The sequence below is a fragment of the Globicephala melas genome, chromosome 16 (assembly GCF_963455315.2).
Source record: "Globicephala melas chromosome 16, mGloMel1.2, whole genome shotgun sequence".
In the NCBI taxonomy this organism is placed as follows: Eukaryota; Metazoa; Chordata; class Mammalia; order Artiodactyla; family Delphinidae; genus Globicephala; species Globicephala melas.
In genome coordinates, this window is record NC_083329.1 from 23,309,940 (window position 1) to 23,336,448 (window position 26,509).

Below are 26,509 nucleotides of genomic sequence, written 5' to 3' on the forward strand. Positions count from 1 at the left end.
TACAGTTTGATGAAAATATGATAGGACAGGAGAAAGATGTCTGCAAATGCATTTATTTCGAGGCATGAATACAAGAGTTTCCTATGTTGGGCAAAAGTGTAAAACCCAGAAGAGCCTCTTTTCTAGTTGTTTCTGCCATGAAGGTGGGGACAGACACTACCACTGGCTTGAACTTCAGTTCTTTGCTCCGTTTCTGCTAATCACCTCATCTTACAAAAGAGAGAGGAAGGATTAAAGAGATACCCTCTGTGACTTTCTATAGCTCCCCAAAATAAAAGGGCTATATATATTCAATGCATTATGAATTTGATTGTGTTTGTATTCGTGATTTTTGCAAACACTGACTCAGTCCCAGAAGCTTCTTATTTTCTAATTCTTCACTAGGAGAGGAATCCAGTATTAACCCCACTAGCAAGATGCTTTTGTTCAATCAGGAGAAACCAGAGGCAGCCAGCCTTCTTTCAGGGTTTATCTTCTCAACAGTCAATCCCTTTCTCTTTTACCAAACTGACAATCTTTGCATTTTTTTTCTCTTATCTCAAGCGGACCCGGCCCCACCTCTAGATGACTTCATAAAGTGACTGTGTATCCCTTAGTCCTTGCTATTTACTCTTCATGGTTTCCACCCAACAGATGGCTCTGCCCCTCTGTTAATTGGATTTTGGATTTGGGAATTAAGAGGGAAGGATGGTACCAAAAAAATCAAAGAGAACAATATCTTTCCAGCCATTTGCCTCAAGACCTTATACACTGATCCCTTTTTGTAGACTCCTGTATTGTATTTGATGTTGTCTGTTATGGTACCTTTGATGAACGTGCCAGGCTGAGAGTGACATTCTGCCTAAGTATGTCAGGCAGCCCAGGGTAGCAGAAGGCTGCTTCCCATAATTTAATGAGATGCCTCAACCCTGATATGTAACTGCTTTTGCAGTCCTCAGACCTGCCTCCCATGATTTAAAATGATTATTAGATGGGTCCGCAACCAAGGTTATTTTGTCAGGCTCAAGGAAGACCCAAATGAGCCTCATGGCCCTGTTTCTTGACTCTTTACAGTCTTCAATGCTGAGCCATACAGGAAGATGGAGCAGCAGTGAGGCAGGGGTGCAGGGGGAATGAGAGCTGAGCTTCCCCAATACACCTGCCTTGAGCACGATCTACGCCTATAACGATGAGGGTGGGACAGAGCTCTGCACACCTGCAGTCACTTGTGTCACCTCCCTAAAACTACAACTCCACTTGTTCAGCCTCCTGGGTGAGCTTGTTGCGTTTATTTATTTGTGATTTATAAAATTCCACCCTTGGAAAACTGCTGGCTTTGGGGAGCAAGCACACGGCAGAAACCAGCCAGTTAAGTCACATAAAGACCAGTAGTATAGCCATCCTGCCTCTGTCAGCAGGAACTGACTTAATGGTTCCACTTCCTTCATCAACAGCAATCTACAAGGATAGGGCCTCCTCTGAGTCCAGAGAGGAGGGAGGTCAGGTTTTCTTCTCTTAAGATCCACAAATCCTCTTAGAATAGCTCTGTGTTCTTTGTCCTCCTGAGACTTGATTCTCAACAGCCCAGAGAGAAATTCGATCGCTAAGAAGTCTGGGAAAAAGTCTCAGCAAAACCTCTTTAATGTAGAGCTTCCTGTGTCTGGCTTGGGGTGGTCCATGGGGCAGGTAAACACTCTCAAACCCTTTATTGAATCCATGTCTTCTGTGCAAAGGATAAAAATTTTATATCTCCTTCCAATCCTTGTCTCAAGGACTTTAAAAGGGCAGTTCCCCTGGCCTCTTTAGCTGAGAAGATGAAGGAGCAGGGGAACCAGCTCCAATCAGGCAATTGGCTTTGCAGATGAAGGAAAATAGCAAAGCTCTTGCCAGAGGGAGGGTGGGGAGGGAATCTGTGACATTTTGAAAATGTGGTCTTGCCGTGCTCTTTGTTTAAAAGACACCGCACAAAAGTTGACCGGTGATAAGTCCCCTTTGTCCGTATTTTTCGTTAAGACTATCATTAGGGCTAAAGAATGATGATGACCTTAGATGACCCCTCTGCTCTCTGGTTCAGCCTCCTCCCCCTGTCTATTCCCTTTCACTCTCCTCTTCAAAGTAGAGACTGAGGGGATCAAGTATTCATTTATCATTTAGAGTCAGGTACACCATTAATTCAAATCTAGACTTTCTACCTTATTGCCTTTGTAATTTTAGGCGTCTCACTGACACCTGGCGTGGGTCTGGTAATTAAAGAATGATGACTCTGTTTTTGCTGTTATAACTATGCATGCTACCTGCGCCTGGATTTCCTCATTTGTAAAACCGTAAAACTGAGGTTAAAATTTTACCATATAGAACTAGTGTAAAGGTTAACTGAAATAATGCATTATGACTCTGCAACTTCCCTACAGCTGCATGGCGAGGTACCCATCCCATGGCCCTCCATGGAACCCTCTACTCCAATGAGAACTCTTTCCGGTTTTTATCACAGTTGTTGCGTACTTATGATCACAACCATGACACTCAGCTCCCTGAGGGCACAGGCTTCTATAACAAAAATACCATAGGCTGGTATAGCTGGCTTATCTGTTGGCAATGCAAGTACCTGACTTAAGCTTTGATTGCTGAGACATCCACTTCTAAGAGGCATCCACGTCAAAGAAGTCTATCTGAAAAAACACATTGCCAGTCTCCACTAGGTAAAGAGCCCCCCAACCCCTTCTTGGGCACCCAGACTCCTTTGTTTTAGAGATCTTGATTGATCTCAATAATTGACTACTTGGGCCACTTGTTTTTCTCTTCCCAAGCTTTAAAGTCTTGCTCTTAGGTTTCAAACACACCAAAAAGAGTGAGCCTGTGAAACCCTAGGCACCCCACCCTCAATCCTAATAAAAGCAGAACCTCAGGCCCTCATACTCTCTTTCTCCACCTGTTACCTTGATGTGTGCTCCCAGACGTGCATTATAAATTCCAGGATTTGTTAAGTAGTAAACTTTTTTCCCCAGCCCAGTTTCCTGATGGTTACTGCTGAGGGCACTTGCAATCACAATAAGAACCACAAGGGCTGGACCAGCCATACTGGTAATCAACAGGCTGAGACCAGCACACAACTGGGTGGCTTAAACAGCAAAACATTTATTTCTCAGTTCTGGAGGCTGGAGAACCCAAGATCAAGGCACCAGCGGATCCAGTGTCTGGTGCCCACTTCCTAGTTTGCAGATGGACATTTCCTGGCAGACAGAAAAAGCTCTAGTCCCTTGGTCTCCTGATAAGGACACTAATCCCACTGTGGAGGCTCCATCCTCATGACCTAATCTAACCCTAATTACCTCCCAAACTCTCCACCTTCAAATACCACCACATTGTCGGTTAGGGCTTTAACATATGAATTTCAGGGGAAAGCCATTACGTCTATAGCAGCAGGGAAATTTATACTTTTTAGACTGGACTCTCAGGGACCAACATAGCAAGTAACAAGCACTCAAAAATACATATTGAAGGTATAGATGGAATGGAGAGGGACCAGTACATTTCTCGGCACTGATACGATCTGAATAAAAACATTAATGTCCTTCCTTCTATTGTTGCCCCAGGATACTCTATCAATATGCTCATGACAGAGCTCCTCAGACAGGGTTGAATTTCTGGTCTCTCACTTTCCCTTTCCCATAGTCATCAGACCTGATATATGTCTTATTCCTAATAGAAAGCTAATGGCAGCTGGCTGTTTAGGTAAGGAAAGGAAAAAGCAGTTTCACAGCCACATTAGCACTAAATTGCTAATGACCAGCACAGTTTATTATATTTTCCCGTTTAGAGATATTTGCATTTTAATCAGTGCCTTAACCAAAGGATAGGTGTGTGAAGGTGGCTTTTCAGGGCTCAGCATTTATAAGCTGTATCTTTCTATATTATGAAGCAGTCGTAACCATCACCTACCCAACTATCCCCAAGACATTTAAGTTTAACATTTAGAAGCCAGAACACCCATAAGAAGTCTATAAGCAGTCTCTTCTCTTCCTTCTTTGATCAAGAAGAAAACTGTTAACTACTCAGCCAGAAGAAGGAACGAAATTGTGCCATTTGCAGAGACGTGGATGCACCTAGAGACTGTCATACAGAGTGAAGTCAGAAAGAGAAAAACAAATATTGTATATCAATGCATCTATGTGGAATCTAGAAAAATGGTACAGATGAACCTATCTGCAGGACAGAAACAGAGACACAGGCATAGAGAGCAAACGTATGGACACCCAGAGGGGAAAGAAGGGGTGGGATAAATTGGTAGATTGGGATTAACATACATACACTACTGTGTATAAAATAGTTTACTAATGAGGACCTACTGTATAGCACAGGGAACTCCACTCAACACTCTGTGATGACCTAAATGGGGAGGACATCCAAAAAGGAGGGGATATATGTATATGTATAGTTGATTCACTGTGCTGTACAGCAGAAGCTAACACATCATTGTAAAGCAACTATACTCCAATAAAAATTTTTTTTAATAAAATTAAAAAAAGAAGAAACCTGTTACCAAGCTGTAGCACACCCCTGCCAACTTGAAATATATACCTATGAGACGTATTTGCACATTTGTCCATATAAGATGAGGGCCAGAGGAAGAGCTCTTCCTGGTCATTTCTTTCTTCAACCAAACACATGGCCCTCCCATGACCAGGGGAGCTACCAGACAGTGCCATCACTACAACCAGGAATATAAATATAGCCAGACTCAGAATCAGACCACATCATCAGACAAGTAGCAGATTTATGTGACATAAGCGTAGGACAATTGAAATCTAGACTTTCCTGGAAAAGCGTGGACATGGGATTCTCCTGTACTTATGTGCAGGTAAAGAAGCTGTCTTTACCTGACCAGATTAGCCCCTGGATAGACAAGTCTGGCTGTGTGCTACCAGCCGTACAGGGAGGCTTAGGACACAAAGGCATGGTCCCATGTCAGCAAACATCTCAGCAAAGGCCATGTAACAAAGGGATGTTTTTGCCCCCAATAATGTTGAATAGGGAAAAGATAATTTTAAAATCTTCTAGTGTAGTTTTATTTTTATAGTCAGTAAAATGATTTGCCCAAGGTCACGCATCTTGTGGAGACAGAGCATTTTAAATGCTTTTTAAAAAAAATATATTTGATTACGGGCTTCCCTGGTGGCACAGTGGTTGAGAGTCCACCTGCCGATGCAAGGGACACGGGTTCGTGCCCCGGTCCAGGAAGATCCCACATGCCGTCGAGTGGCTGGGCCCACGAGCCATGGCCACTGGGCCTGCGCGTCCGGAGCCTGTGCTCCGCAACGGGAGAGGCCACAAAAGTGAGAGGTCCGTGTAACGCAAAAAAAACAAACAAATATATATATATATATATATATATATATATATATATAAATTTGATTACAACAAATTAATGTGGTAAGCAGGGCAAAGCTATCAGTTCCATTATATAGATAAGAAAATGAGGATCAGAGTGGCTTGGTCACACAGAATCTTCTGGTGGACCTAGCACAAGAACTCAGTAACCCTAATTCAGACGTAAGTGGCTTTTTGTATTTTCTGTATTTGGTTGATTATTTGTTTGTTTGGGGTCTGATTTCAAGAAAAATATACTCTTCCTTTTTTTTTTTTTTTTTTTTTTTTTTTTTGCGGTACGCGGGCCTCTCACTGTTGTGGCCTCTCCCGTTGTGGAGCACAGGCTCCGGACGCGCAGGCTCAGCGGCCATGGCTCACGGGCCCAGCCGCTCCGCGGCATGTGGGATCTTCCCGGACCGGGGCACGAACCCGTGTCCTCTGCATCGGCAGGCGGACTCTCAACCACTGCACCACCAGGGAAGCCCAATACTGTATTTTTTAATACACGAAAGAAGAACAATTCTGCCAAATGTTCATGGTTTCTGGGGAGACATTGCACAGACCAGATTATGCAGAATGGGAGGTGTTTTCTATGTTTCTCAGGTGCAGATGTGGGTTCTCAAAACTGAGAAACCCAAGTGTAGCATTGCTGCTGTGGGACCTGCACGAGTCACCTAACCTCCCATGGCCTCAGTTTCCTCCCATTCGAAATGAAAACTTGCACTCCAGCATTGCAGAACAGAGCAGGGGTGGGACGAAGGGGGCAGAGGTGAAGGGCCAGGCGGTGGTAGGCATGGCTCACCTGCTGTCCCTCCCCCCATCCTGAGTCCCCATCCAGGGCCCTCACCGCCTTCACACCCATTCAAGACAATGAACCCTCTCTGGTTTTCCCTCTTCTTTAGGCTGGGCGTTTGCTTTTGACAGCTGCCCTGACAGAGGAGGCCCTGATAATTACTGCCTGATAATTACTGATAAGTACTGCCGTGGTACTTCTTCCCAAAAGGCCGGCACTAGGGCTGCTGGCTGCTGAGCCCTGACCTTGCTCTCTTAGCCCGAGCGTTTTTCCCCAGGCCTGGCTGAGAACAGCCCACCTCATCTCTGAGATATTGACCTTTTCCCAATGTCTCTTTGTTGGTTGCTGCTGTCCTTTCTAAAAGCTTCCTTTTGATGTTTGGCTCTAAGAGAAACGTAAACAAGAGGTAGATAAAGGTTAACTATACCCAATCAATGCTGCAGAGAGAGGCAGGGCTGGGAGGGATGTACTGAAAGGCCAAATGCAGGGAGGGCTCTCTTGACAATTTAACTGCATTCATTCTTTCCTCCTCATATGTTGTACTAAAGACAGAGCTTCCAGATGATACTCTTTTTCGTCCTTTCCTCCTTATATGTTGAACTAATAACAGAGCTGCGTGATTTCTTTCATTTTAGCTACAGTGAGTTACTTTTTTTAATAGATGAGAAGAAAAACTGGCATGCAAATATGTATAGAATCATTTTCTTATTTTAAACTAACTTATTCTCAAACATACTCCTAGGTTGCCTATTTTCAATGGTATCCGAAGTTACTCTTATAGCCCTTGAAATGTGCTCTCCCATCTCCTATCTCCTCTCCACCTCTGTTCAGCTGATCCAGCTGGGGAAGCCCAATTTCCCTGCTGGCCTCCCTGTGAAGGGCCTCCTGAGGTCCCACCTGCAAGTCATGCCCCTTCCTCTGTCACAGCCACCTCAGCATAGCTTCCTTAGTATCTGTGTTCTCAGATCAAGACTATCACCAAAACTCATGTGTGTGACAAACATGTTATTCAACAGTTGATGGGCAAGGAAAGTGAGGCCCTAAGGGATTATATGCATACAAAATATCACAAGATTTGGAGTTAGAAGTTAGTCTTAAGGTCTAATTTCGACTGTATTTTTCTACCATTTTATGTACTTCATTTAGTTTCTTATACAAACAACACGAGATGAACTAAAGTATAGGCTACTAGGATAGCCCATACCTTAGCTATACCTAATTTTTTTTTTAATTTTAAAAAAGAGAGAGAGAAAAGAAAGAAAGAAAGAAAAGGAAAAGAAGAAAGGGAAAGGAAGGAAGGAAGGAAGGGAGGGAGGGAGGGAGGGAGGGAGGCATAAAGGGGAAGGAAAGAAGAGAGAGAGAGAAAGGAAGGAAGGAAGGAAGGAAGGAAAGAAAGAGAGGGGGAGAGAGGGAGGGAGGGAGGGAGGAAGGGAGGGAGGGAGGGAGGAAGGAAGGAAGGAAGGAAGGAAGGAAGGAAGGAAGGGAGAGAGAGAGAGAGAGAGAGAGAAGGAAGGAAGGAAGGAAGGAAGGAAAGAAGAAGGAAGGAAGGGAGGGAGGAAATGAAACTGAGCAGGACCCTGTGGTGCTCCTGGGCACAGAAGCCTTTCCGTGTCCCACCTTTCTTGTAGGGAACAGACTCCAGCCTCCATGACCTCCCCTGAGCTCCAAAGGGCAGATTCAAACAGTTGCTAATCAGGGAAGGGAGGGGATGCAGGGTCAAGCAGTCAAGAAACAATAGTGCAGCCTTTGGACAGGGTCCTGGTTCCACCTCAAGGGATACACATAACAATGTCTTTAAGCTCTTTATAGAATTAAACCCAACAAATGGAAGTTGTCAGCATTCTTCATACCAGAGAAGACCACCTGAGAACAGATTAAAGGAACCAGGGAAGCTCATCAAGAAGATTACCTGAGACCAGAAGAGAGGGGTGCAGGCCCTGCACACACCATAATATTGTCAGCAATCCCACCCCTGAACTATTGCTATAAAACTCCTCACCAAATCCTCCGGGGTTGGGACATACAGCTTTTGGGGGCAGAAGCCCAGTGTATCCCCTTTTCCTGGCAAAGCAATAAAGCTATTCTTTTCTACTTCACCCAAAACTCTGTCTCTGAGATTCAGTTCAGCACTGGCGCACAGAGGCTGAGCTTTCAGCATCAGAAGGAAGGAGGGAGGGAAACCCCATCCTGACAATGAATGAACCACTCACTGGCAGAATCCTATGGTTGAAGACAAAACCTCTCTAACTGATTCTGATATTACTTTTTCATTATAATGATTTCTTTATCCTAACCCTTGTTTTCCACATCTCTGCCTCTTTATTACCCAGATTATAGCATTCCAAGAGTGAAAAATAAATATTCTCTTCTTTAAAGGAATCTGGTAGATAAAAACCTTGAATTGAAAAGGAAAACATAGGTGGTAATAGAAGGAATGTGACAACAACAACGTCTATATCTAAATAGTTCCTCCTTTATTATATTTTTATATGCTTGGGATTCCCAACATTTGATTTACCAGTTTCAAATTATAAAAACACCTATGTTGCAAACAATTAGGGCTACCTGGAAAGAAAAGCTGTGCTTTTTCTACCTTGCCCATTACAAAGCTTGCCCATCTCTCTGTGGCTTGCAAATAGCATAATGCTTGTCTAGAAACCTCACATCTCATGACACATGTACAGAATAAGGCTGTATTTGAGCAGAGATCCTGCAAACCAATAACTGAATGGTTCTTTCCAAAAGTGGAGAGAGAGAAGTCAAGGTCTCTGTTCCCTCCAGCATAGGAAAGGAGAGCAGAGGGTACCAGCAACTGGGAACCAATCCATTTTGTGTTCAGCTCCATTTATATGCTACAGGAAGAGAAACAACAAAATACTGTTGCATCAGAGAAAATTGCAGCAATTTTTCATTACACACTTAATCATCCTCTTCCAGAAGGGCAAGCGATCTTTCACGACATTTTTACATATTTGAAGGCAGCACTGAGTGAGCACAGGGCAGGATGCTGGGTTTATTAGATGTCACAGATAATTTCAACTGACACCAACGCATTGATTCAAAGGACAAGAGCATTTTAAGGGCTGTGAGTGCCAGACACTAAGGCGACATGCAATGCCCAGTCTCGGAATTTATTTTCCTTCATTTATCCACTCAGTTAATTTGCTACAACTAATCCTATGAGGTATAGTTTTTTAAATATTAGAGATTTAGAGACAAAGGCCAGTATCTACTTCAAAAGAGCTCACAGTGTAATTATTGAAGAAAATGTATCAATAATAAGTTGAAATTTACTGAGATAAGAGCATTAATGGAGGCACAGGGCAGGGTGAGATTGTCCTGATCTGAGGCAAGTAATAATGAAGGTTTCTGGTTTCTCAGAAAGATTTAGAAGGCTTTAAGTAGGGTTTTGAGGGATAGATAGGAGTTTGGAACAGACAATATGGTCTTCTATGTTTGTTTGTATGTTTTCCCAAGAGCACATTTCAGAAGAGAAGGGGTGGCTTCCAGTTAGAGGAAAAAATACCTTCAAAAGCCTGTAGATATTTGTTAAAAGGTAACATTTTACCTTTTATGGTAGGAATGACCAAAGGCATATGTAGTCTACAGATGTGGAATGACTTTCCATAGTTCTTTCAACATACAACCTTTGTTTCTCTGATGCAATTGAATGCAATCAAGGTAACATATCAGGACAAAGCTGGAATTCTTGTAGTTGGCTTTGGTTTGACTCTTGAAATGTATTAACTTTTTAAAGTGCCTTAACCTTTTTGGAGTTCCTAGTCTGGCCATATTTTTTTAAATTGTGGCAAAATATATATAACATAAAATTTACCACCCTAACCCTTTTTAAATGCACAGTTCAGTGGCACTAAGTATATCTAAATTGTTGTGCTACCATCATCACCGTCCACTGAACCCTTTTCATCTTGCAGAACTTAAACTCTACCTATTAAACAATAACTCCCCATTACCACCTCACTCAAGTCCCTGGCAACCACAATTCAATTCTACTTTCTGTCTCTATGAACTTGACGACTCTAAGTACCTCATATAATTGGAATCCTGCAATATTTGTTCTTTTGTGACCAACTCCTTTCACTTAGCACAATACCCTCAGTACCCATGTCGTAGCACATGTCAGAATTTCCTTCCATCGTATGTACACACCATATTTTGTTTTTCCATCACCCAACCATGGATACTTGCACTGCTTTTACCTCTTCGCTATTGCAAATAATGCTGCTATAAAAATAGGTATAACAGGGACTTCCCTGGTGGCAGAGTGGTTGGGAGTCCACCTTGTCAATGCAGGAGACACGGTTTGGAGCCCTGGTCTGGGAAGATCCCACATGTCTCAGAGCAGCTAAGCCCATGCACCACAACTACTGAGCCTGTGCACTGCAACTACTGAACCCCACGCACCAAAAGCCCGTTCTCCACAACAAGAGAAGCCACTGCAATGAGAAGCCCGCACACCGCAACGAAGAGTAGCCCCCACTCGTCGCAACTAGAGAAAGCCTGTGCGCAGCAACAAAGACCCAATGCAGACACACACACATAAATAAATAAATGATGGGTATAACAAGTATCTCTTTGAGACCTTGCTTTCAATTCTTTGGAATATACACCCAGAAGTGAAATTGCTGAATCATATGGTTCTTTTTTCTTTAACAGTGAAACTTAGGATGTACCTAGGATATCTGACTCTGCCCTGTGGGGAAATGTCTTGGTCAGAAAACATAGGCTCTCACCAAATTTGTATCATTAACTTGCCACCTAATTTTGAATAAGTCCCTTTACCTTTTTGGATCTTGGTTTCTGTGTTAAAAAGAAGTTGGACTATATATTATCGGAGTACATTTTAGCACCGGCGCTCCATGGTTCTATACTTGTGGTGGGTGTGTCTTCTCTCAGACTGCCGAAGAAACTAAACTTGGCTTATCCATTATGACATTGTGCACCCACGCTCTGCCTTCCTAGATAGGGTGGAACGGCAGGGATGGGGAGTGGTGTCGTTAGAAAAGCAAATCTAAACTTGCAACACTTAACCCACACTACATTACGTAGTCTGATTAGGAGCTACCATGTCCTAGTGACCCTTTGACAGTGGCAATCCAGCAATGGGGAGTGCAGCTTCTGGAACAAGACCGCCTGGGTTTGAGTCCTTGACTTCCACGTATTAGCTCTTTGACCTTAGGCAAGTTGTCAAATTATCCTGTGCCTCAGTTTCCAAACTGTGAGAATAATATACACTGTATGGTATTGTTGTGTTAAATAAATAAAGCACCTAGAAAAGTGCCTGCCCCTTGCCTGTGATCTTCTCTCTGACCTTGCTCATGCTATTTCCTCCTCCTTAGTAAACTCTGCTTCTCTTTGCTTGGCAAATAGTGTTAGGAATCTGAATCCTGGAGCTCACGTTCTCTGCCCTCACCTTTATTTTAACCTCTATCTCTCATCCTCTTTTTCCCCTATATACCTCCCTCATTCCTCCCATCTTGCTCTACATTGTGTGTGTGTGTGTGTGTGTGTGTGTGTGTGTGTCCTCACTTCTCCATTCAGTGTTTCCCATTCCTCCTGCCACCTTCCAGTCTTTCTTTCATTTTCTTTATCTTTCTTCTGGCTCCTACATTGAGATAAGCTCCTCTCTGTAGGTAAAGCATTCTAGATTCTCAAATAAAATGAGGTCACAGATATAAGTTGCTAGCTCCCATAAAGGTCAAGGATACTTGTCTAGCCTTTCCAGGGACTCTCAATAAATACTAAACAACTTGGGTGGGTGCATAAACAAACACTTTCATACAGGAGTTGACTCTCCCTTTAGAGATTAACAATGATGCTATCATTTGTTGAGGGTGTACAATTGTCGAGAACTATTCTAGACACTTAACAAATCTTAACCCATTTATGATACAAAAAAGTCATCCAAGATTTGCAGATCAGAAATCTGGGGTACAAAGAAGGTAATTAATTTGCCAAGTTCACATGGCTGAAAAGTGGCAGTGGTGAAGTTCAACTCAGGCAATCTAGTTCAAAACCCCACTCTCAACCATTCGCCCCCCAATTCCCTCACAGGTCAACTCAAATCTCACTTTCCCCTGGAAGACAGTCTTGACTACGTTAGTTCATGTGTCATATCCCACATGACAGAACGTAGCACCTACATTACAAAATGTTCTATATTCTTCATTCCTATGCAGCAGAAAGCATAAGTCACCAGAAAACATGAGATGTGGACCCAGGAGGGGAAAGTGTGTTTCAAGCTGCCACGTTCTAGCTGTTTGTCTTGGGTCAACTTAACTTCTCTGGGTCTAGTTTTCTGCCATAACAATATTTTTCTCTTGAAGTTCCTATGAAGGTCCAATGAAGAAACATAAAATAATTTTGTAATTTTAAGGCACTGTCCCAATATTTTTCATACCTCTCATTCTCTCTCTCTCTCTCAGTCTGTACCTAATTAGGTTATGTCTCAAATTCAGGGAAATTCTTGTCTCTTCCTTTTTTCTCTCCCACAGCTTTCACAATTTTTCTTTGCTTATGACTTTTGCTAGGACATTGGTTGCTAAGCAGACTTGCTGAACGCTGAAACATTCAGGGTCCCAGTCTTTATTAACCTCCAAAGCTTTATTTCCCAATGGAACCACAGCCCAAAGACGACTCAGGAACCCAATAGGTCTTCTGGCCCTGGAGTCTTGCCTGGCCTAGCACTCTGATAGTATTACATAGGAGGCACAGAACACCATTTATATTAAAGTCACACTGATCTAGATTCTACTTAGTTACATCATTCAGACATGGTAAATGTGCTTCTAATTCAGAACGTTGCCTTGGGCAACATTGTGAACTTGGTAAGTTTCTCTTTCTTGTCTAACCCTTTCACTCCTCTCCCCTCCAAATCTGCAGGTAGAATTCCCATGATCCTTGGATCTTCTTTAGGGTAAATTAATCTTTTGATTTGTGTGTGTGTGTTACCATAAAATGGAGGTTTATGTTTTATTTATTCCTAGTGCAGATGAGCAGTTTAATTGAAGTCTTCGGATGACTATAATTTTGCATAAGGCATTAGCTCCAACAGTGGAAATGTTAGGCATTCCATTGGTGTTAGGATCATAGACGAAGGGAATTTGAGACAGATAAACATTTCCAAACTCATCAGAATAAGTGGGAAACAGATAATGCCTCTTCTACTTATCTGTAAGGCAAGTTCATTCTTGATTTAAATGTTGAGAAGTTCTGAATAATTATTCCTCTTGTGAACTTTCAGAATTTTTTCTAGCCCCAAAAAAGTGAGCTGATCCTAATTTGAAGTTCATTGCTGCATTGCAATTTGAATAAAGCTTCTAAAGGTTATTATTTGAGTCTTCAGCTTGAAAAATGACACATCTAGTTGCCATGTGTTCACTAGAGTCAATTTCCCAAGACTTATTGAGCATCTGCTTAGCACAGTAGGTTATTTAAGCTGAAGAAGATATGAGCTGTCTCCCTCTAGATGCTCACGCATATGCAGAACCATGAAGAACAACGGGAACGGAGAAATCTGAGTTTAAGTTCTGGCAGTGAAACTTACTAGTTAAGACATTTTTTAACCTCTCACGCCTCAATTGCTTTCTCTGTAAAATAGGAATTTTAAGTCTAATATCCCAGATATCCTGTTTTATGAGTAACTTAAAATGAGACAATATAAGAAAGTTCAGGGCATATCATCGTCTCTCAAACAAATAACAATTCTCTTTTTGTCTATAATATACTACAGATTATGATGAGTTTCATAACATAAGTGCAAAGTACCACAAAAGACTATGGGGAAGAGATTAATTCTGAGCAAGAGATGTCGTATTGTCAATCTGTATCATTACATCCAATAGGACTCCTATATATTACACTTTTTAAAAATCCCACTTAACTTTATTTTCTAGAGTCCATTAATCTCTCAACTTCAAATGTGTAGAGGGTTTGGTTTTAGAAAAAATGTCTTCAAAGAACAGAGTTTCCAATTCAGACTCTCCACCATGTCAGAGGATCTATGTTTGCCCAGGAAATGGAGTTTTTCTCACTCTGCCTTTTCTATCATCCTCTACCTCATTCCCTTTCTAAGCCGTATCTAGTCAACCTGATGGGATCCTTGGGCATTATTCCTAAGCCTTACCATGCATCTCCCACAATCAAAGCCTCTGCAATTTATAGGTTAGTCATGCTTCAAAGAACACACACACACACACACACACACACACACACACACACACACACACTGAGTTCTTAGTTACATTTTTGGGTTTTTGTTGTTTGGGTTTTTTGGGGTGGGGTGGGGAGGGTGGGCAGAGATCATTAATTCAAACTCCTGGACTCTCAGTTGATGTCTACTACTTGGAAGACAACGTAGATTATGTAATAGTCCCTCACTCATTTCTTCTTGTGTTTTGGGCTTTTTAAAAAAATTGTTGTTTTTCTTTGTTTCTGTTTTTCCTGTTACGTTTGGATTACACCCACTCTCACTCAATTCTCAAATACCCATGTTATGCTCTACACCGTTCAAACCTAACCAGGAACTTTCCATATTCTTTTCTCATTTTCAGATAAATGAATGGATGGCTGGTGGAAGCACATGGAGTCCGTGCATCAGAAAGGAAACTTCCACAAAGCTTACATGGATTCTCAGAGCCAAAGTCACATTGCCAGAAAAGGCCCATCCTCATTCACATGCACACAAATGTTACTTTGTTCCTTACAATAAAGAAGTTAAGTGAACATTTGATTTCCCAGCAAATGCAAACATTCACTGGCCAACTCTGCATAAGGAGAGATCTAAGCATATGCAATGGACAGGCTTCCACTATTTTGAAAATTTCGTTTAGGCAGACCTGAATTTATACTTCTACCTGTGTACACTGAAGGACATGTGTGTCTGAAGTAGGGCAACGTTTTACTTCTGTCTCCAACTCCAGTGCTTAACCTATGACGCCTTGTATGTTTTGCTATCTTTTGTGACGATAGAAGTTGTTTTTTGCACACAACACCTTGTACCAAGTAATTTAAAAAATGAGTTTCTACATTTTCCATTTTATTACTATTTACTATTTGATTAGTTATTGATTTACAAATAGATATGCATTACAGGATTAAAAAAAATCTTTCTTTGCCGCTTTGTATATTACTTGCGTCCGCCTGGCTTCCTGCCAATAAAACCATTGAGTATCATCATCTTACCTCCGACAGCCCCACCCAAGAAAAAGCAATAAAGTACATAATTTTACAGAGGGCTTGCTGTACATTTGCTTAATGTATGTTGACCTTTTCTCTGTATTAGACCCTACATAGGGGCAGCTACCATGCAGTGGGTTTCATGTGACATCCTTGAGCCATAATGTTCTCCTCTATATAATGGGAATAACTATTTTGAACACTTAGGGTTAGAATGGAAACTTAGGGAGAGTTTTTTTTTTTAAGTCACCCATTGCTATATAAATGTTAAATTTGTATCATGTTCTTTCCCAGATTATTTTCACTTCATTTTGACAAACATATCTTTTTTGAGAAGGCAAGGTCCTGAAGACTTTTCAAATTCTGTTATGAACCCCTACAATGATATTCTATAGTCTTCATGGCCTAAAAAATAAAACATAATATGTAATTGCGGCCTAATGTATTTTTGGTTGCAAACAAAGAAGTGATTTCAAGGAAGTTTAAGCAAATAAATATATTTCTGTACTTAGATGTTTAAGATCAAATGACTATCTCACAAAGCCCAAGGGCAAGGCATATTGCCGGCCTCAGCAAAAGACTAGAACAAGGAGTCAGAAAGATTTCATAAACGAAGCTGGAGAGGCCTCTCAGCTTCACATTCAGAACTCTGCTCTCTGCTTCTCTCTGTGTGTCTGCTTCTCCATGACCATGGTGGAGAATAATGCCACACAGCTCCCAGATACATACAACTGCTGTTGAAGCAAACACACTTCAAAATTCCAAAGCGAGAAATTCTATTTCCACTTGGTTAAATTTCCACTTACGGCCCATGTCTACGGCTGCCCCTGTTCATCCCTGTTGGTAGATGGGGTGGGCTCAGGATGTGGGGGAACTGTTTTCCAAAGAAGATGGTTTCTATAAGTTGCACAGATACCTCAAAAGTTGCCTGGAACAATTACATTTTCTTCTATCATATTTTCTAATCACTTTTCCTATCAGGAAGATTCTAAGTTTGTACAGAACCATGTATGATGGTCAAGAAGCCATAAAGGAATATCCCTTCCTTAAGGTACCCCACAATCACCACAGTTCACGTTGGTACTTGAGAAACATTTGGAAAGACACACTGACATGCACTATATACAGGAAAACCAGAGCAAAAATATAAGTATATATTAAATATTTCATATGTTTATATATGAAATATACAAAAAATTATATGTAAATCATATTGTGTATGTTCATATACTTTTAATTTTAACTTAAGCCAAGCTCTGAATGGAAGTAAACCATGAATTATACACAGATCAGTATGTTGGAAAGAGGCAGAAATGTCGATGTAAGTGTCCTTCGGGCCAGATGAAAAGGATAAGGGAAAACACAATGAATGACTATCAGTCTTTCCTATGGACTATATTTGAGAAGCCTCACCTGCTATGTTTTATCATGAAAACTCCATAGATTGGGGAGCGTTTAAGATGGCTGAAAGCTCTCTTATGAACATTCAAGATTGCTTCTACCTAGAAAAATGAGGAATTCTGACCTAAGGCAAAAGAGAAAGAAGGATTTCGAGAGAGGGCTGTTCTTTCTTAGATCACCCTTCCAAAGGGGATATGCACATTTCAGTGTTGCTATCCATTTTTATTGACTTGGGAATCCCCGTCATGGTGGATGTATGAGACTTTAAATGCTTACCACCGTAACACATGCCTTAAAGATGCATTATTATTATTATTATTATTTTTTTTTTTTGCGGTATGCGGGCCTCTCACCGCTGCGGCCTCTCCCGTTGCGGAGCACAGGCTCCGGACGCGCAGGCCCAGCGGCCATGGCTCACGGGCCCAGCCGCTCCGCGGCATGTGGGATCTTCCCGGACCGGGGCACGAACCCCCGTCCCCCGCATCGGCAGGCAGACTCTCAACCACTGCGCCACCAGGGAAGCCCTGCATTATTATTTTTTAACCAACATTAAAGTTTAAAAACTGAATAAAACCTGTGCTCCACGATCTACCAGATTACCTCTCCAAACAAAAATAAAGTGGAAGAACAAACCATCCAGCAAGATTCAGAGTCCAGGGGGGACGCGTTTCACACTGTTTCTTTTGAGCTGGCATTTGTGTTTAACGCTTTCCTGCAGAGACAGTTTGGGGAAGTAAGTTTTGCTCTAGGTTTTGTAGTTAACTCGTTGAGGACATTTCCGTTTCAGAAATGGGACAATGACCTGCAAATTAAATCAGATTTCCAGTTAATTGCCCTTGGATAGGATCCAGCTTGTGCAATATTGGCCTCCCCAGTGTCTTTAAAAAGTGAAATTAATTGTCAACATTTAAAAAATATGGCCTTTTTATATCAGTATTTGGATTTCTGGCTTTATCTTAAAATTTCAAGAGATGTCTAATTTTACACCACATTTTGCTGAGCTGAGGAGAGGCTGCTGCTTCCTTTACTTTTCTATGTTCTAGGTTTATCACACATTTGCTTAGTGTATGTTTATCTTGAACCTCAATCGTCTCCTGGATTCTGAGGTTGCACACCAAGGTCATTTAATACCAGGCAAGGTATTTTGGCTCTTTTCCCAGGACTCTATTCAAAGACAGAACATCAAAGAAGGTCTGAGTGACCATATATTTCAAGAAAAGTTAGATATAGCATGTCTGTGGAAATAAAGAACACTCTTCCCTATGTATATATATGTAGGCAATGAAGTAATATAATTTAAGTGACCACTGTAAAATAAACCCAGTTGCTTCACCCATTTTTTAAAAATTAAATACCAATAGGGACCAGGTATTTGACTCATGGATTTATTAGACCTTTTCTATTTCAAATGCTCTATTATTCCACAGTAAATTCTGTTTGTTTTACTATTTTGACAGATCTAGCAAAATAATTTCTATGTGGGCTTATGAAAATGAACAGTGGAAGAAAAGATAATATTGTTCTATAAAGAGAGGAATACTAAACTAGAGATAGGAACCCAAGGCTTGAACTAAGATTTCCTAGATCGCAGCCCAGGACAATTTCTACTACTATTTCTACCATTTCTATTCTTTCTTAGACACATTAATCAACAGTAGGGGCGTTACTGAGCTCTTTGGGTCTCCAAGCCTCTTTTCACTTAACAATAAAAAAGTACAAATCTCTTAAACATCACAAGAATCTCCTTTTCCATTTTCTCAATGACTTTACATTTTGCGAAGATAGTGTATATATTTTTTTCCTCTCTTCTATGAGCATTTCTCAGATCTGTTTGGAAACGTCTCTCTTCTGAGCTCGTAGAGTGTTTACTTTCTACTGTCACGGAAACTACAAGTGAGTATTTTCTTAGTTTAACAATAGGATAGGCTTGCTTCCCAAGACACACAGTAATTGTGTCTGGTGCAAAATTGCCTACTGCATTTTGACCATTAATGATTCGTGAAGTTTTCTAGTCTACTTGCAAATGCTGAGTTTTCTGTTTTCCAGTTTCTCCCTTTTCCAGCATGGAGAACTCCCTTGGGCAGAATACGCAAGGGCTAGAAAGAGCAGAGGAGGGTAAATTTAAGGAGGGCAGTGTTTCAAGGAGTCTAAGGAAGCCCCTCCAGAAAACATGCACCCACACAGGGCAGAACTAAGGCTCCGAATGGGGCTCCTTTATAAAAGGAAAACAATGCAAAGTTTAGTGTTATAGGAATCAATCCTCCACTTCTCACTGTGTGTTTTAAAGTTATGCTCTGTGAAACTAGGTAGGAGTGTTTATGCTGTGAGAAACACTTGTTTAAAGAAATCCTGACCTATAGATTTGCTCTAGGTGATCTGATCACAGCTATTCGCCTTCCTCAAAGTACAACACTAAGAATTGCATTAACAAATGCAAAATAGCTAGATTCATATCTAAATCTGCTAAAAGTCTGCCTGCATTTAGAGGAAGTTAGCAAGGTCAAATGGAGCCCAGAGTCTTGGAGTTCCTAAATAGAAAATGTACATTATTCTCTTCTAGGAGAGAAATTAGTACAAGAACTATGACGTCAATTACAAATTAAGTGGACAATTTCTGTATTTTTTTAAATAAACATATCATCTAAATTAAGTGACTGATATGATGCTTCAAAAGCTATGTGGAACAAAAAGAATGACTGTAATTATATGCAATATATTTAGTAGATAAAAACCCGTAGTAACAATAAAAGGAAACAGCCAGTTACTATCACTGGGGGTGACACTTCTCCCAATTCTGCACTCAGAAAATCGGCAGTTAAGAATGTAGAACTAGGAGAGGGGGATCAAGATGGTGGAGTAGCAGGGCGTGGAGCTCACCTCCCCCCACAAACACATCAAAAATACATCTACACGTGGAGCAATTCTCACAGAAAACTAACTGGAATCTGGCAGATCTCTTATGCAGCCAAAGGTGCAAGAAAGATCTTCAGATTATCAGTTCGGATGGAAAAGAAGGCATCAGGTCAGGTCTGGCACCCTTGAGAGGGATCTGTAAGAAACAGAAGGTCCACACATGTGGACCCTCACCTTGGGGAGGGGACGGATCGACTCACAATCTGGGCATCCCAGTCCGGGGATCCTGCACAGAGGAGATAAGCCCCCTTGCTTGCTGGGAAATCTGCTGAGACCAACGGAAGATCTGGAGAAGCCTAGACTCTTTGCAAGCAGTGCCCACATGCTGGCTCGCTAAGAATCGGGACAGAAAGAGCCATGCACTGGCCGCTGCCTCTTCACCACACTTCCCAATCCTAAGGGGCAAATGCTCCAGCCCGACTCACTCCACACCACAGCCTGGCATGCGATCAGGGAAAAGATTTGGTCTAGCTGCACAGAGAGAGACAGGGACATCTGGGGTGTGATCCAGGCAGAACCGTGGAGACCACTGTCAGCACACACACAGGGGCAGGGGGTTGAGCCGGACAGATGCCATCAGTGCACACACCAGGCAGGCGGCACCACCAGAACCCGGAGTGGCTAAGCACTGAATCACGAGCAGACAGGCCCTGGGAGAGGGCTGAGTCTAGCTCCTCAGAGACAACCCGGAGGGCCTGGGGTGTGATCCGGAGCCCATCGTCAGTGCGTGCAGGCGGGCGGCAGTGGGTCCAGCGGGGGGAGACACTGTCAACGTGCACGACAGGCGGCACCGCAAGAATGCGCAACAGCAGCGTAGTGCTGCATCTTGGGCAGACGGGTCCCAGGCAGTACTCAGCAATTCCTTTCCCAGTGAGAGCACCACAAAGCCACACCACAGCTCAGTGCTAGATTTGGGATGAACACAACAGAGAAAGGGAAGCAATCTTGGGCTGCTTCTAGGTGGAACTGCAGACACCTATACAGGCGGTACATAGGTTCACTGTGATGGCAAGGGCCTCACTAGCTTCAGCAATCGCCTCCTTTGCAGCAGGGCACGCACTCAAAGGCAATGAAGCCTGATTGAACCCGACCCTCAGGGCTTCTACTCCAACAGCTGGGAGCAGACCCCACCCGCCACAGAGCAGTGACAACCACAGAGTAAAGAGGAAGCCCCCCACACATTCAGCAGAGGCACTAAACACTACAATACCAATTACACCCTCTATCAAAGGGATAACGGCCAGCACACAGGAAAGATACGGCAGGCATCCATACCAAAAACGGCCCTTGCACCAAAAATACTGGACACACACACAGTCTACACAGGGATGCTCCTGCATGAAAACACCCCTTCAAGACCACAGTAGATAACTGTTTCTTCTAAATTCATAGAGACAGAGAAAGTTAAGTTTAAAAAAAAGGAACTACTCCCAATGAAAAGAACTAGAGAAATCCCCTGAAAGAACAAATAATGAAACAGAGCCCATCAGTCTACAAGATCCCAAGTTCAAAGAGGAGGTAATAAAAATGCTAAAGGAATTGAGAAAGATTATCAATAGAAATGCAGATCACTGTAACAGAGAAATAGAAACTATAAAGATGAACCAATCAAAATTAGACAATTCAATTGCCAAGATGAAAACCAATCTAGTAACAATAGACAGCAGGCTAAATGACACAGAGGAACAAATAAGTGATCTGAACAGTAGACAGGTAAATGAAAAAAAAAAAAAGAAAGCAATATACAAGATACATGGGATAATATAAAGCGTGTCAACCTACATATAATAGGCGTTCCAGAAAGATAAGAGAGGGGATCAAAAATATATATAATAAAATTATGGCTGAAAACCTAAAGAAAGAAACAGATATCCAATCTAGTTTTCTGTAATTAACAGTAATCTGTTGATGTTCTGACTACCTACCCTTTGTTACAAAACCCCTATATATCCTAGCTCCTCCCTCACCTCCTTGGAGCAGTTCTCTCACGGTTACTTGAGATGCTGCCTCCTGGGCTTGAAGTCCTAAAAATTCCCACCAAAGGGCTTCCCTGGTGGTGCAGTGGTAAAGAATCCGCCTGCCAATGCAGGGGACGTGGGCTCAAGCCCTGGTCCGGGAGGATACCACATGCCGTGGAGCAACTAAGCCCATGCACCACAACTACTGAGCCTGCACTCTAGAGCCCATGTGCCACAACTACTGAAGCCTGCGTGCCTAGAGCCCATGCTCCACAACAAGAAAAGCCACCACAATGAGAAGCCCACACACTGCAACAAAGAGTAGCCCTTGCTCGCCGCAACTAGAGAAAGCCCGCACACAGCAACAAAGACCCAATGCAACCATAAATAAATTAATTAATTAATTAAAATATACATACGTTAAAAAAATTTAAACAACAAAAAAATTCCCACCAAAGAAAGAAAAGATATCCAGGTACAGGAAGCAAAGAGGGTCCCAAACAAGATGAACCCAGATAGTTCCACATCAAGACATGTCAAAATTAAAATGACAAAATTTAAAGAGAAGGTTCTAAAGGCAGTAAAAGAGTCAGTTACAAGGGAAACCCCATTAGGCTATCAGCTGATTTCTTATCAAAATACCCACATGACATTTTTCACAGAACAAGAACAAATAATCTTAAAATTTGTATGGAACCACAAAAGACCCAGAATTGCCAAAGCAAACCTGAGGAAAAAGAATAAAATTGGAAGTATAACCCTCCAAGACTTCACACTATACTCCAAAGCTACAGTAATCAAAACAGTGTGGTATTGGAACAAAAACAGACCAGTGAAACAGAACAGAGAGCCCAGAAACAAGCCCACACACCTATGGTCAGTTAATATTCAACAAAGAAGTCAAGAATATACAATGGAGAAAAGGCAGTCTCTTCAGCAAGTCGTATTGGGAAACACTCCCTCGCACCGTACACAAAAATAAATTCAAAATGGCTTAAAGAATTAAATATAAGACATGACACCATAAAACTCCTAGAAGGGAACATAGGCAAAACATTCTCTGACATAAATCACACCAATATTTTCTTAGGTTAGTCTCCCAAGGAAATAGAAATAAGGCAAAAATTTAAAAATGGACCTAATCGGGCTTCCCTGGTGGCGTAGTGGTTGAGAGTCCGCCTGCCAATGTAGGGGACATGGGTTCGTGCCCTGGTCTGGGAATATCCCACATGCCATGGAGCTGCTAGACCCGTGAGCCATGACCGCTGAGCCTGCGCGTCCGGAGCCTGTGCTCTGCAATGGGAGAGGCCACAACAGTGAGAGGCCCACGTATGGCAAAAAAAAAAAAAAAAAAGGATCTAATCAAACTTATAAGCTTTTGCACAGCAAAGGAAATCATCAAAAAAATGAAAAGACAACCTACAGAATGGTAGAAAATGTTTTCAAGGGATGCAACTGACAAGGGGTTAATATCAAAAACACACAAACAGCTCATATGACTCAATATTGAGAAAACAAACAACCCAAACAAAAAATGGGCAGAAGACCTAGATAGACATTTCTCCAAAGACATACAGATGGCCAACAGGCACATGAAAAGATGCTCAACATCTCCAATTATGAGAGAAATGCAAATCAAAACCACAATGAGGGGCTTCCCTGGTGGCGCAGTGGTTGAGAGTCCGCCTGCCGATGCAGGGGACACGGGTTCGTGCCCTGGTCCGGGAAGATCCCACATGCCGCGGAGCGGCTGGGCCCGTGAGCCATGGCCGCTGAGCCTGCGCTTCCGGAGCCTGTGCTCTGCAACGGGAGAGGCCACAACAGTGAGAGGCCCGCGTACCGCAAAAAAACCCAAAACAAAATACAATGAGGTATCACCTCACACTGATCAGAATGGCTGTCACCAAAAAGTCTACAAATAAAAATGCTGGTGAGGCTGTGAAGAAAAGGAAACCCTCATATACTGTTGGTGGGAATGTAAGTTGGTGTGGCCACTATGGAAAAGAGTATGGAGGTTTTATTAAAAAACCAAAAATAGAGCTACCAATATGATCCAGTAATCCCACTCCTGGGCATATATTTGGAAAAGATGAAAACTCTAATTCGAAAAGATAGAAGCACCCCAATATTCATAGCAGCACTATTTACAATAGCCAAGACATGGAAACAACCCAAGTACCCATCAACAAACAATTGTCTTAAGAAGATGCGATACACACACACAATTGTCTTAAGAAGATGCGATACACACACACACACACACTATGGAATATTACTCAACCTTAAAAATGAATGAAATATTGCCATTTGCAGCAATATGAATGAACCTAGAGAATATTATAATTAGTGAAGTAACTCACAGAAAGACAAATATTTTATGTTATTTACATGTAGAATCTAAAAAATAATACAATTAAATCTATATTCAAAACAGAAACAGACTCACAGACATAGAAAACAGATATGGTTACCATAGGGGAAAGGGAGGGGGAGGGATAAATGACAAGTCTAGGATTAACCAACTACTGTATATACGATAAACAAGGACCTACTATACAGCACAGGAAACTATAGTCAATATCTTATAAAACCTATAATGGAAAATATTCTGAAAAAAATATATACTTATAACTGAATCACTTCGCCGCACATCTGAAGCTAACATAATACCGTAAATCAACTAAAACAAAAACAAGAAGAATGTAGCATAATTTTTTTCAACATTCATGTAAAGGGAACAAGATAATAAAATTATTAGATAAAATGTTAGAGAATGGGACATTCTGGCAGTTTCTAAGTACTGCTCCAGAAATCAAATACTCCACAGATGTATTTGATTTCTGTGGTTGCATAACAAACTTAGTATTTTTTTTTTGGCTGCAAGGCACGGCTTACAGGATCTTAGTTCCCCAACCGGGGACTGAACCCAGGCCCTTGGCAGTGAAAGCGCCAAGTCCTAACCACCAGACCGCCAGGGAATTCCCACAAAATTAGTATCTTAAAATGACCCCCAATATACAACATAGGGTCTCCTAAGACTGCAATCAAGGTGTCAGCTGGGCTGCATTCCTTTGGAAGCTACCTGCAATTCATTGTCAGGTGACCTTTCATAGACCCTCTCACAACAGGGCAGCTTATGTCTCCAAAGACAGCAAAGGACTGGGGGAGGGGGGGAATGGGGAGCTGCTGTTCAATGGTTTCTTTGTTTTTTTTGCGGTACGCGGGCCTCTCCCTGCTGTGGCCTCTCCCGTTGCAGAGCACAGGCTCCGGACGCGCAGGCTCAGCGGCCATGGCTCACGGGCCTAGCCGCTCCGCGGAATGTGGGATCTTCCCGGCACAGGGCACGAGCCGGTGTCCCCTGCATCGGCAGGCGGACTCTCAACAACTAGGCCACCAGGGAAGCCCTGTTCAATGGGTTTTGCTTTCAGTTTTGCAAGATGGAAAAAGTTCTAGAGATCTGTTGCACGACAATGTGCATATAGTTAACGCTACTCAACTGTACACTTAAAATTGATTAAGATGGTGAATTTGCATATGTTTTTACCATTTTTTTTTTTTTTTTTTTTTTGCGGTACGCGGGCCTCTCACTGTTGTGGCCTCTCCCGTTGCGGAGCACAGGCTCCGGACGCGCAGGCCCAGCGGCCACGGCTCACAGGCCCAGCCACTCCACGGCATGTGGGGTCTTCCCGGACCGGGGCACGAACCCGTGTCCCCGAATCAGCAGGCGGACTCTCAACCACTGCACCACCAGGGAAGCCCCTACCATATTTTTTAAAATCTCCCCAAAACCGGAAACACAAACACCTTTAGATTTTGAGGATTAATATTGTAGAAAAGAGTTACTACCTACCTTTATTTGGCATCTGGGACTGTCAGCTCTTATCGGCCTGTGATGCAAAGGTGGCTCAGATCCCAAAATACTCTCAACGATGTTGACTCTGTAAGGAAGGCTGTGGCTCCTACATTTTAAACAGTCAGAAGTGCCAAGCGGTAGAAAAAGGTTTCCTGGTGAAGAGACTTCTCTGCTACTGACTGTTTCCAAGAGGAGGTGAAGATGTCTTAGGCCGGCGCTGCCACAATTTAACACGTATACGACTCACCTGGAGGCTTGTTAAACTGCAGATTTCTATGCAGTAGGTCTGGGTGGGATCTGAGGTTCTACAAGATTCTATACCCTCCCAGGTGATATTGAGGCTCTGGCTTAAGGACCACGCTTTGAGCAGTGAAAGCTTAAAGAAATTCAAATAATTATCAAAGGTTGAACTACCTATGCAGGATTTACCAATTTCATCTAATCATAAGAATCACCTGGTACTCTTGTTAATCTCAATACCTAGGCTTCTGCCCTGGGGATGATGCCTTAGCTGTTCTTTACTAGAAGTCTGGACTTTTTGTTTTAACCTCATGATTGTTATAATCAGTGAATTGGGGGAAATACTAACTAAATGATCTTTAAGGTGGTTTTCAATAGTGACTTTCCCTAATGCTGCTTCTCTGTATTTCTCACAGGGGTAGCTATTGACTAGGTTTTCAGTGGATACCTATCTCCAGCTTTCTCTTGGTGTGCTGTTTCATCCCAGGGACATTCAAATTTCTGCTAGAAGGATCACCCCCCTTTTATTTTTAACAACCAAGAATCAGCACCCAAAATGTGAACCCACTTTCACCATTTGATAGTTAAGTGATTTCATTCAGTGATATAATTTTATTTATATAACAACTCTGTGAGGTTTATATTATTTCCTTCGTGTGGATTAAAAAGTTGACGTTGATAGAAGCCAAGTGACTTGCTCAAGGTCACAAATGCAGGAAGTTGTGGGGCCAGGATTTCACTGTCATCTCACTTCAAACCCTGGTCACTTAGACACCAGACACCCGATCACACACTATGCCGTCTCCC